Below are 12,373 nucleotides of genomic sequence, written 5' to 3' on the forward strand. Positions count from 1 at the left end.
CTCTAATTTGAAAACTCCTAAAAAATAGAAACCTCAAAGATGGAAATCCCTCAAAGATAGGAACTTCAGTTATAAGTTAGCACCTATTTGTCTCCTTCACTTTACAGCATTCTTCTCTTTTTATTATAGTATTTAGATTTTTTACCTAAAGATAATTAAATTTCTGAACAAGTTGACTTTCTTTACATATTTTATTTGAAATCTAAAAATTAAAATATTGCTTAATAACAGTAGATTTGTGTTCTAAAGGAAACAATAGGTTGGAATGCATAATTTGTTAGGATTTCTGTTCACTTTTTGCCGGTTTACCTAGAATTGCTACTCTGCATCAGTGTGTAAAGTAATCATTCCTGGTACACTGGGAGTCCGTTAACAGAGGCTCCAAATCTCTTGGAAGCACTGGTAGTGGCTGTGGGCCCTGCTCGTTCAGTGTGAACAGTTTTAGGCAAAAGTAGATGATCCAGTCAACCTTGGACTAACTCATGCTGTTTTCTGTTTCCTTTGTCTATTTTTATATTGCCAAACTACTCATTAACTGCTGAAAGAAAGAAACCTAGGGAGAAAGAAATGCAAGTTAGAGTGAGGTAAGTTCACTGTTCCTGGATAAGAAATTATTACAATGGCATTTAGAGTAAACCTATGTCATTTCAATGTCAAACCCTTAAACTGGTATACATGATACCTCTACCCTTATTTCAAATAAGAGTACATAATCTCTTTTACCTACCACATATTGAACTTCAAAAGTCATATTCTTAGAGGTGACGATATTGTTGAAAGAATGTTTTTTATCCTATATTTTAGTCTGTTTATTTTTCCTCTGTCTAATCCATTTTCTCTTTTGTCAATTATGCCTGACTTTTTCTTCATTTATTCTCTTTTCTATTAATCTCTAGTTTCATTGGATTGTCATTGTCAATTCTTCTTAGGTATCAGTATTTTCTCTCTGTATTCCAAATGATAGAAAATGGAGTTTGGGGGCTACAACTTTGTTTATTCCATTTAGGTCTCATCATCCCTTACAAATCCACATATCCTCATAAAATGGACCTGCATTCCTTTATTTTTGCAGTACCTTGAGAGGTTAATTATACTAAACAACACCCTTCAAGATTAACACAAGCATCTTAACTAAAAACATAGTAGTATTATCATTATAATCTTAATGTTGTCTTCTTGTCTTGTAAAATATGATTATGATAAATAAAATATAAGTGTAATGCAATGTAAAAATTGTGGAATCCTTAAGTGATCAGAAGAATAATAACCTGCCTTAATGGAAATTGTGAATATTGATTGCCTGTCTAGTATTGCTAAGCACTGAGATATACAAATGTGTATAAATTTGTGTCTTTGTTTTCAAGGAGTTTATATAGATTATTTATTTTCATTGATTTCCTAACTTTTAAAAGGTGCACTTAATGATTCCCTGTAGTACTATCTAAAATTAAGGTGCATAATCCATTCTCTTTAAAACTTGAACAGTTCCTGAGAAGGTAGCATGTGATCGACTATACGATGTATGCTGCTAGAAGAAATTCAAAAAACATAAATTTTCTTTTTAGAAGATACCTTAGAAAGTATCTTCAAGATTCTGCTGTTCCTCTGGTTCATTTCTTCTTCCCACTTTATCAATGAGACAACTGCGGCTCACAGTAAATACACAGGTTGCTTACCATCAGCCAACTGGATAATCGAAGAAGTGTCTTAAATCTGCCTGGAGTGCCCTTTCAAACACAAGCTATGAAAATTGGCAGATGAATTTCCAGCACCCACTGACAACAATAACGGAGGCACAACATTTTGTATATAACTGTGATATGAAGGGTAGCATGCGTGGGGCTTTAAGCAACAGGAAGAACTTCTATGTCTTTGCCGTATGAGAATCTATCAATAAGGTCATCCTAGTTCCTTGCCTAATGAAAGGCCCTTGATCATGTACTTCAATAGGAGAAAAATAAACCTTCCTCTCAAAATATGAAAGCTTTTTATCAAGGTATAGAAAATATACAATACAGGAAATAATGTATCTCTCTACCACTGAATCTGACTTTATTGCATTACAGGTGGTCATAATCATTGATAATAATAAATAATCATTGATAATAAATCATAATTTATTGATGTACAGTGGATTTTGTTTGACTAAAGCTAGTAATCTCCTAAATAATGACTTTCTGCCTCTTACCAGATTAGATAGTTTCGTTATTGTTAAGGATTCTTCTTTTTTTGAGACAGAGCCTCACTCTGTCACCCAGGCTGGAGTGCAGTGGCGCGAACTCAGCTCACTGCAACTCCAGCTCCCGGGTTCATGTCATTCTCCTGCCTCAGCCTCCCGAGTAGCTGGGACTACAAGCGCCCGCCACCATGCCTGGCTAATTTTTTGTATTTTTAGTAGAGATGGGGTTTTACCATGTTAGCCAGGATGGTCTCTATCTCCTGACCTCATGATCCACTCGGCTCAGCCTCCCAACGTGCTGGGATTACAGGCGTGAGCCACTATGCCTGGCCATCGTTAAGGATTTTTTAAAAAATTTTTACTCATTCCCACATATTCCATTTTCTTCAGTCATTTTAAAGATAACTTCTTATTTAGCATGGGTAATACAGGGTTTGTTTTCCTGGAATCTTCACATACATGCAGTTAATAGAATGGTAAAATAGCACAACCCAAACTGGCATTTTTCAATTCCCTTTTAAAATCCCTTTGCTATATAGGCTTTTCCATTAATCTTAGTCTTACATTCTGACTTCCTTTAAAATAGTTGAATTAAATGTAGAAAAATTAATTTAGAATAACTTTTTATGTGCAGCTACAAATTGAGGCCACTTAATATTAAATGTGTTTTTCTGTCTAGAAGCCCAAAACATACTGTTGACAAGACCCTACCTTCCAGTTTTTGGTGTTTCCTCAAAAAGCAAATGATACTGGCCAATAATTTTATACTACGCAAATTAGACATCATTACAGTGAAACAAATATAGGCAAAATGCGTAGCAGCACCTGTTTAGGCTCTCAAGCCAGCTTTTTCATTCATGAGGTTGATTTGGAGCAGGTTACTTTTTTCATCTAAGATGTTTACCTGCACTTGAAAAATGAGAATAGTAATGGTTCTTAGGCCTATAGAGTTGCTGTAAAGAATGAAATCTTAAAAATAATTTAAGGTGATTGGTTAGATACCAGAATAAGCATACATATATATATCACTTAGATTATGCCAAATAATGCTATTGAAAGTAAGATAGGTATTTTTGTAGCTATTCATTTTGAACTTTGTAAGTTCAAAATACCCTGGCGAACAATTAGTATGTGGCTATTCTAAAATTAAATGTTCTACCCTAATACAGTGATCATTGTTAAGCACCTTCTGTATGCCAGGCACTGCTGATATGTGCTATATGCACATTCATTTATTACACATTAAAACCCACAGAGGCAAGGGTTACTGTCCCATTAAACAGATGAGATAACTGCCTTCAGAGATGTCTGGTAAAAATCCAAACAATTCATGCCATAGTCTGATATAAGATCTCCCTCTCTTCCCAGGAACCTTGACAGTTTAGATTATTACAGACACTTGCCCTTAAACTTTCCTAGGTAATAGTCTCATTATTATCACAATTTCTGATATAAAATTTGAGATTTTAACAAATTTTCTAATTAAGTAAGCCCACCGTAGCTTCTCTACCACTGATTATAACTAAAAACTCTGGACCCCAAATCTCCTTCTCCCAAAAAAAACCCAACCAACAAACAGAAAAGAAGAAGAAGAAGAAGAAGAAGAAGAAGAAGAAGAAGAAGAAGAAAAAAAAAAACCTCTGAGGATTCTGAAAAATAATCTCAGTCAGGTGGGAAAGGGAAGTCAAAACTTGAAGAGCCATATTGACGAGTTGTTTTGTTTTTTGTTGTTGTTTGTTTATTTTTCCTTTATGTCTTTAAACTAAGGGCGGGCCAAACGAGGAACTTTGTAATGATTATGGTCAGCAAAATCCAGTCAAAGGACCGGGAAGAAGGGCCTGTGTGAGCAGTAGATTATGGAGTATGTCCTCATTTATTTTTCCTCTTTTCTCTCTCCCAGCATTGCCCTGAAAACTACCCCAGTGATGTAGCTACATTATCCCAGTGCGGTAGGTGCACATGCATAAGACCCAAAAGAAAAATCCCTTTTTTTTAGGTAGGAGAATCAGCAAAAGAGGTCCTGTTGTGCAAAAAGAATGAGGGTGGGGAGAAAATTATTATTTCTCTTTCTCTCATCTTATTGCTGAAGCTAAATATCTTAAAGAACTCTATTATTTTTGGCCGATGACTCAGCAAAAGGGGATTTTAGAATCCAGAAAGTGAGGCATAAACTCAGAAGAGATGTCTAGTGAAGAGAATCCATAAATTTTGCATATATACCAACCTAAGTCCTAAACTCACCCCTAAGCTGTACGTGTAAAGAACATACCCAAGTCTTCAAGAGAGAAGGAATATATGACTCCATCCAAATTCCAGGTCAACTCCTAAGTTTTTCATATAACGAGCAGGCCCAAACCACACAGCAAAACTTTAAACTGCTATTGAAAACCACTGCCCATGCGATAGTTTGCTGAGAATGATGGTTTCCAGCTTCATCCATGTCCCTACAAAGGAGACGATCTCATCATTTTTTATGACTGCGTAAAAACCAAACACTGCATGTTCTCACTCATAGGTGGGAATTGAACAATGAGAACACATGGACACAGGAAGGGGAACATCACACACCGCGGCCGTTAAACATATGTCACCAGGCAGGCGGTGCCTCTAATACTGGTAATGCTAGAGGTTGTTGTGGGGTGGGGGGAGGGATAGCATTAGGAGATATACCTAATGTAAATGATGAGTTAATGGGTGCAGCGCATCAACATGGCACATGTATACATATGTAACAAACCTGCACGTTGTGCACATGTACCCTAAAACTTAAAGTATAATAATTAAAAAAAAAAAAACACTGCCCATAAAAGGCAAAGCAAACCTTGCAATCTGGGCTTAATCAGCGGATTACCTGCTTAAACAAACAAACCAACGCTCTTCACAGAAATTTAACAGGACCTAGATTCTCAAACTTAATATTCTAAACGTTCACTATACAATCCAAAATTACCGAACATACTGACAACTAAGAAAAAAAGTAACAAAATCTCAGGGGAAAAGACATTAAAATAAACATATGCTAATCTGAAATAACCCAGATGCTGTAATCATCAGATGATGACTTTTAGCCACACTTCATGAGGTAAAAGTGACCACTCTGGAAACAATTTAAAAAATAGAAATTCTTGCTACAAAAATAAAAGCTGTTTTATAAATGGAAATTTTGCCATGGAAAAATATAATAAGTTAAATTTTAAAAATTGACCACCTGAATTAATGTGCAAACTGCAGTTGAGAAAGAAGGTCAGTGAAACATGTAAACATATATATATATATATATATATATATATATATATATATATATATATAGCTTCAAGCAAAGGTAGGATGACTGGACCTCAGTAAAAAAAATCACAAAATGTCTGATATTAGAGCATGCTGTCTCTGACCCCAACTATGTAAAATTCATCAGAGGAAATATGACCACATGGCGTAAGGTGATGGGCATTACAGTAGAGAATTACGTGCATTTCATTTTGAGCATAACTAGCTTTATGACTTTGGACAAGATACAAAATTCTTTGAATCCACTTTTATTCATCTTCATAAGCTGTTGTAAGGATTTAATGGTAATATATATGTGTGTGAGTATATATATGTGTGTGTATATATGTGTATATGTATATGTGTATACATACACACATACTTATGTATCAAATTCAGATAAGTCTATCTAACATACATAAAATACATGCTAATTATTTATTTTTATTTTTTATTATTTTAATTGAAGTTCTGGGATACATGTGCTGGACTTGCAGTTTTATTACATAGGTATACATGTGCCATGGTGGTTTGGTTTGCTGCACCTGTCAATCCATCATCTAGGTTTTAAGCCCCACATGCATTAGGTATTTATCCTAATGCTCTCCCTCCCCTTGACCCCCACCCCTGACAGGCCCCAGTGTGCGATATTCCACTTCCTGTGTCCATGTGTTCTTATTGTTCAACTCCCACTTATGAATGAGAACATTCAGTCTTTGGTTTTCTGTTCCTGTGTTCCTTTGCTGAGGATGATGGCTTCCAGCTTCATCTATGTCCCTGAAAAAGACATGAGCTCATTCTTTTTTTATGGCTGCATAGTATTCCATGGTATATATGTACCACATTTTCTTTATCCATTCTATCATTGATGGGCATTTGGGTTGGTTCCAAGTCTTTGCTATCGTAAATAGTGTTGCAATAAACATATGTTTGCATGCGTTGTCTTAGTAGAATGATTTATATTCCTTTGCGTATATACCCAGTAACGGGATTGCTGAGTCAAATAGTATTTCTGGTTCTAGATCCTTGAGGAATTGCCACACTGTCTTCCACAATGGTTGAACTAATTTACACTCCCACCAACAGCGTGAAAGCATTCCTATTTCTCTGCATCCTCTCCAGCATCTGTTGTTCCAGACTTTTTAATGATCACCATTCTAACTGGCATGACGTGGTATCTCATTGTGGTTTTGATTTGCATTGCTCTGATGGCCAGTGATGATAAGCTTTTTTTCATATGGTTGTTGGCCGAATAACTGTCTTCTTTTGAGAAGTTTCTGTTCATATCCTTTGCCTGCTTTTTGATGGGGTTGTTTGCTTTTTTCTTGTAAATTTGTTTAAGTTTTTTGTAGATTCTGGATTTTAGACCTTTGTCAGATGGATCAGTTGCAAAAATTTTCTCCCATTCTGTAGGTTGCCTGTTCACTCTGATGATAGTTTATTTTGCTGAGCAGAAGCTCTTTGGTTTAATTAGATCCCATTTGTCAATTTTGTCTTTTGTTGCAATTGCTTTTGGTATTTTAGTCATGACATCTTTGCCCATGCCTATGTCCTGAATGGTATTGCCTAGGTATTCTTTTAGGGTTTTTATGGTTTTAGGTTTTATGTTTAAGTATTTAATCCATCTTGAGTTATTTTTGTATAAGGTGTAAGGAAAGGGTCCAGTTTCTGTTATCTGCATATGGCTAGTCAGTTTTCCCAGGATCATTTATTAAATAGGGAATCCTTTCCCCATTCGTTGTTTTTCTCAGGTTTGTCAAAGATCAGATGGTTGTAGATGTGTGGTGTTATTTCTGAGGCCTCTGTTCTGTTCCATTGGTCTATATATCTGTTTTGTTAGCAGTATCATGCTGTTTTGGTTACTGTAGCCTTATAGTATAGTTTGAAGTCAGATAGCATGATGCCTCCAGTTTTGTTCTTTTTGCTTAGGATTGTCTTGGCTATATGGGCTCTTTTTTGGTTCCATATAAAATTTAAGGTGGGTTTTTCTAGTTCTGTGAAGAAATTCAATAGTAGCTTGATGGGAATAGCATTGGATCTATAAATTACTTTGGGCAGTATGACCATTTTCACGATATTGATTCTTCCTATCCATGAGCATGGAATTATTTTCCATTTGTTTGTGTCCTCTCTTATTTTATTGAGCAGTGGTTTGTAGCTCTCCTTGAAGAGGTCCTTCATGTCCCTTGTAAGTTTTATTCCTAGGTATTTTATTCTTTGTAGCAATTGCGAATGGGAGTTCACTCATGATATGGCTCTCTGCTTGTCTATTATTGGTGTATAGGAACGCTTGTGATTTTTGGACATTGATTTTGCATCCTGAAACTTTGCTGAAGTTGTTTATCAGCTTAAGAGGTTTTGGGGCTGAGATGATGGGGTTTTCTAAATATACAATCATGTCATCTGCAAACAGATGACATGATTGCAATTTGACTTACTCTCTATTTGAATACCCTTTATTTCTATGCATGCTAATTGTTTTAAGCTTTAGTATCTTATTCCAGACCTATATTTAAAAATATTTGGGGTTCTAGTCTGAACGTTGATTGAGATAATTAGCTTATAGAATAAAATTTATAACGCATTTTCTCTAAAAGTTTAAACATGCAACTCATTTTCTCATGAAGCAAATAATGACATAATGTAGGGACCTCAGCTAGAGAAAGATGGTCAAAATTTTTTTCTACACCATATGTCTGTAACAAGGTTACCAGAAAGCTATACTCCCTATCCTTGCCTCTTGGATCTCTGGAACTGCTGGTTCCTGACTTTGCCCTAGTATTTTTGTTTACACCTTGAGTCAATAAAAGGAACAATTGCATGGAAGAAGTCTGTATTTATTGACAACTTCTACCCTGTGTGTATTTATTACCCAAAACCCATAGTAATACTTCCATGACTGATTCATCTCAGAAACCAGGGCCAGGAAAATATTACTTTTCCCTCCTGGATGAATATGCTTTCTGGGCAAGAGAAGTTCTCTCATCCTATGTAGTTTTTCTTTCCACCTTTTAGCAGAAAATTCAGAAGAATTACATATGCTCAAATGTGGCAATCTCACTCAGCCAGAATTTTTTATTTTTTTTTCTTCTTTATAGTTCTTAGTGGCTGCCTCTGAATTGTATTGATATCATTATAAGTTGTCAAAAATGTTTTATGGAAACAATAAAATCCATGTGTCCTTTGGGACACATCCTGCTTCTCTAAAGTGGTTTTGTGTTATACATTATTTTAAGTTTTCTCTTTTTTCCCAGATTAGTAAAATCTGGAAGTCAAGGGCGCAGCTTTATTTTTTGTTCCTCCATGCAAGCCCATCTTTGTCACCACCTCCACCGCCCCCTTCACAGCCTAATAGAGAGCTGATTGCGATGTGTTTCATACTCTGAATAGTGTGTGAAAACCTCTGAGTATGGTATCTTTTGTATTATTACGCAGAAAACATATTTTTGAATAGCTGCTGTGCTCCAAGGACAGGGATAAATAAAACTATTTTACAGCTTTCCAGTTGTTCATAGAAATTTTGTGGATAGTCATGAATATTACAGTAGCACATGATAAACTTCTACACTAAAGGGAGCCAGGAAGTCCTAAGAGAATACAGAATGGTACACTTTTATATTGATTATTTAAAACTTGGAGTACAAAACAGTGACATTTGTGGGAAAAAAAATCAGAAAAGATTTTCTCTAAGGTCTAAACAATGGATCTGTTAGGAGGAAGATATTAGGTTCCTCAAAACTCTGTTATCATCTGGGAGACAACTAAAAATACTCCTTTTAATTATTTTTTATTTTTTGCATTTTTTCCTCATTTTCTTACTTGATTATTTGTTTCCAAATAAGGGTAGCTAAATAACAATCAACAATATTCAAAAACCCGTTATTAATAAAGGCCATTATTAACAGTCTCTATTAATCTTTACAACCATCCAATAATATGTGTATGTCATTTCCGTTTTATAGTAGAACACTCAAGTGTAGAGAAGTTAAATGATTCTGTAAAACTATACAACTACTAAAGGGTAAAACTAGAATTTGAACCGAGCTCCTTTATTATTAAAAGCTTTATTCTCTGTACTTTATATTGCAGTCATATCCTCATCATTTTAGTTTTTGCCACAGTCTCCAAATCTTTTCAGAAAACAATAAAAAAATTGTTTTCAGTGAATGCAATTATAGCTACAAATTTCTGTATTAATACTAGTGTGTATTTCTCGTTATTCTCACTCATTGCCGTTTTTTATGTCTAATGTCAGATACACATCTCAAAAGCTCTATGTATTTTGCTAAAGATTTAAGAAGATAATCCTTTATTATATAAGGAGAAACATTTTTTGGAAGGAGATGGTATCTTAAATTGGGTATAATAAACATTTAAATTTGATTGTGTAGTTTATTCATCTGGATAAAAGAAGAAAATGCAAGTTACATTCTTTGACCTGTCATTTTCAAAAACAATTGGACCTAATTCTAACTATTCAAACTTATACTCACTTGAAAGAATTCAATTCCACTTAAACAGAAGATTAGTGTTGAAACAGTATGGGGAGCAATGTTGATATGTTTGGGCTAAGTAGCTGTCAATGACATTTTGTAAATATCTGGTTTATGAATATGTTGATTAGAAAATACGAGGCTTGATCATCCTGCTGGGTCATCTGGTGGGATTTTTGCTCCTTCTTAATGTTCTTTTCTATTTTTATTTTTGGCTTATTACCTTTTTCTCCTAGCTAACTAAGGAGATGTTCTATTTTACATGCTAATTGTAATTCCCCTCCCACTCCAAAGTCAGTCTATTTCTTTTATATCTTCCCTGCCAGCTGCAAGAGACAGACAAGATGAAGCCTTTCTATTGTCAGACACTGACAGAGCAGAGAAATATAGACAGATGGATAACAGATAGTAGGGTTCTAAGTACCCTACAATTTATTGAGGCAAATAGAGGAGAGCTGAGTGGCAAATTACCTACACTGTTCACAAACCAGCAGGCAGCCCTGTTTGCCAGCTATCCGAATTGTTTCTGGGTAATTTGGCACATTTCTACTTTGTTGTGCTACGTCTAAAGGTATGACTTTGAGTTTTGAAAATTCCCTGTTGTGAAAGGTCTGCCTAACAACAAGCAACATTTGGAATGTGATATTCAGAGAAATACGTGTATCTCTATTTGATAGCTCCCCAAAAAGGAGATTTGAAGCATGATCTTTTAAAATATTACAAGGATGAAATAATTTATTTTAGTTAATATTATAGACTTTTTTCCTTTCCATCTTAAAAACTTACCATCCACAATATTCACACTTGGAAATCTGACTTTGATGATGATATTGATGAATCTCAGATATAAAAGTTACTTTTCAGTCCGTATTTCTCACCATGTAGCAGTTTTAGATGAGCGTCATACAGCAATGCTATAGGATAGTGAATTACAAATTAATATTTCCCAAAAATAGCTTTGCAGTTTACTCTAGAGGGAAAAAAAGGAGAGGCAATAAGAAGACTTGAAGCTTAAATTGGTGTAGAAAAACAATGTTAAGCAGGAGTTTATACTACAGGATTTTGTGAAGCTTATTATACATTATTGTTCATCTTAAATCTCTATAAAGGGAACACAGAAAATTATTTTTCTCACAATACTACTAGTTTTACCAGGAATCATGGTCCATGAATCACTCATTAGAATAATTATCATAGGCAATAATGTGGCTCAGCCTTCTAAGTAGTTTGAGTCATAAAATACTAACACATAAAAAAGAACCTTGGCTGGATGCAGTGGCTCACGCCTGTAATCCCAGCACTTTGGAAGGCCGAGGTGGGGGGATTACAAGGTCAGGAGTTTGAGACCAGCCTGACCAACATGGAAAACCCTGTCTCTACTAAAAGTACAAAATTAGCTGGGCATGGTGGTGCATGCCTGTAATCCCAGCTACTCCGGAGGCTGAAGCAGGAGAATCGCTTGAACCTGAGAGGCGGAGGTTGCAATGAGCTGAGGTCGCGCCATTGTACTCCAGCCAGGGAAACAAGAGCGAAACTCCATCTCAAAAATATAAATAAATAAATAAAAAGGAACCTTGTTCTTCAGAGTTTTCATGTTCACACTGCAAACTTTCCCTCAATAAAGCGTATTTTAAATTAGAAAAGTTATTAATATCATTATTTGCATTATAAGTATTTGACGCCAAATATTTCCTAAAATAACTTAGAGCAGCTCATTCGGAATTAATGAGACATATTAATTTGTCTCATTAATAATGAGACATATTAATTTGTCTCATTAATAATTAATAATGAGACATATTCCTGATGGCCTACTAGAGAGCAAGTGGTGTGACAGACACTGGGGATATAGCACTGAACAACATGGGTGTGGTCACTGGCTTCATGGGGCCTCCAGTCTAATTAACAGGTTATCACAGTCTACCTGAAGACTTTCAAAGCACTGCTATTTAAAATGCCCCAAAGGGCATGAATCTTCTTTCCCATGCCCACTGCAAACCTACCTCTTCCCCAGTGTTCCAGATAGTTCTATAGATGGCATCATCATCTGAATTACTTAAGTCAGGAAGCTAAAGTAACCTCTAGTTTTCCATCCTCCTTACTTCCCACAGTTAATCACTTAGCCTTATCAGTTTTAATTCCTAAATATCCTTTCGTTTCTGATACTTCCTTCAATCATCACTGCCTCCGCTCTTATACATCACCATCTTCTGTTCAGAACACTTCTGTGGCCTGCAAACTTGGCTTCCCGTATTGACTTTCCCTTCGTCCAATTCATCTGCCTGGGTATAATCAAGGTGATACTACAATCTTATTTTCTTCTTTGCCTAGATCTGATTTAGGCATTCTATCCAGTTTTCAGCTGAAACCTCACTTTCTCAGAGATGTAATGCCCAAATACAAACTTGGCTTGGTTTTTCCTATATTATACTTACAC

At 35.4% G+C, this 12,373-nt stretch overlaps 1 protein-coding gene and 1 long non-coding RNA gene across 9 annotated transcripts in view; both read left to right on the forward strand.

The window, feature by feature from the left end:
• The window catches only part of LOC134809459 (uncharacterized), a 61,576-nt gene extending 59,463 nt beyond the window's left edge, over positions 1 to 2,113 (forward strand). Inside the window, exon 2 of the long non-coding RNA XR_010155282.1 lies at positions 546 to 2,113. This is a non-coding gene — a long non-coding RNA (uncharacterized LOC134809459). The remainder of the gene's footprint in view (positions 1 to 545) is intronic.
• Positions 1 to 12,373, forward strand: part of ROBO2 (roundabout guidance receptor 2) — a 1,748,072-nt gene that overhangs the window by 261,563 nt on the left and 1,474,136 nt on the right. The gene's annotated exons all lie outside the window — the stretch shown is intronic.

Source organism: Pan troglodytes, chromosome 2 (genome assembly GCF_028858775.2).
Source record: "Pan troglodytes isolate AG18354 chromosome 2, NHGRI_mPanTro3-v2.0_pri, whole genome shotgun sequence".
Lineage (NCBI taxonomy): Eukaryota > Metazoa > Chordata > Mammalia > Primates > Hominidae > Pan > Pan troglodytes.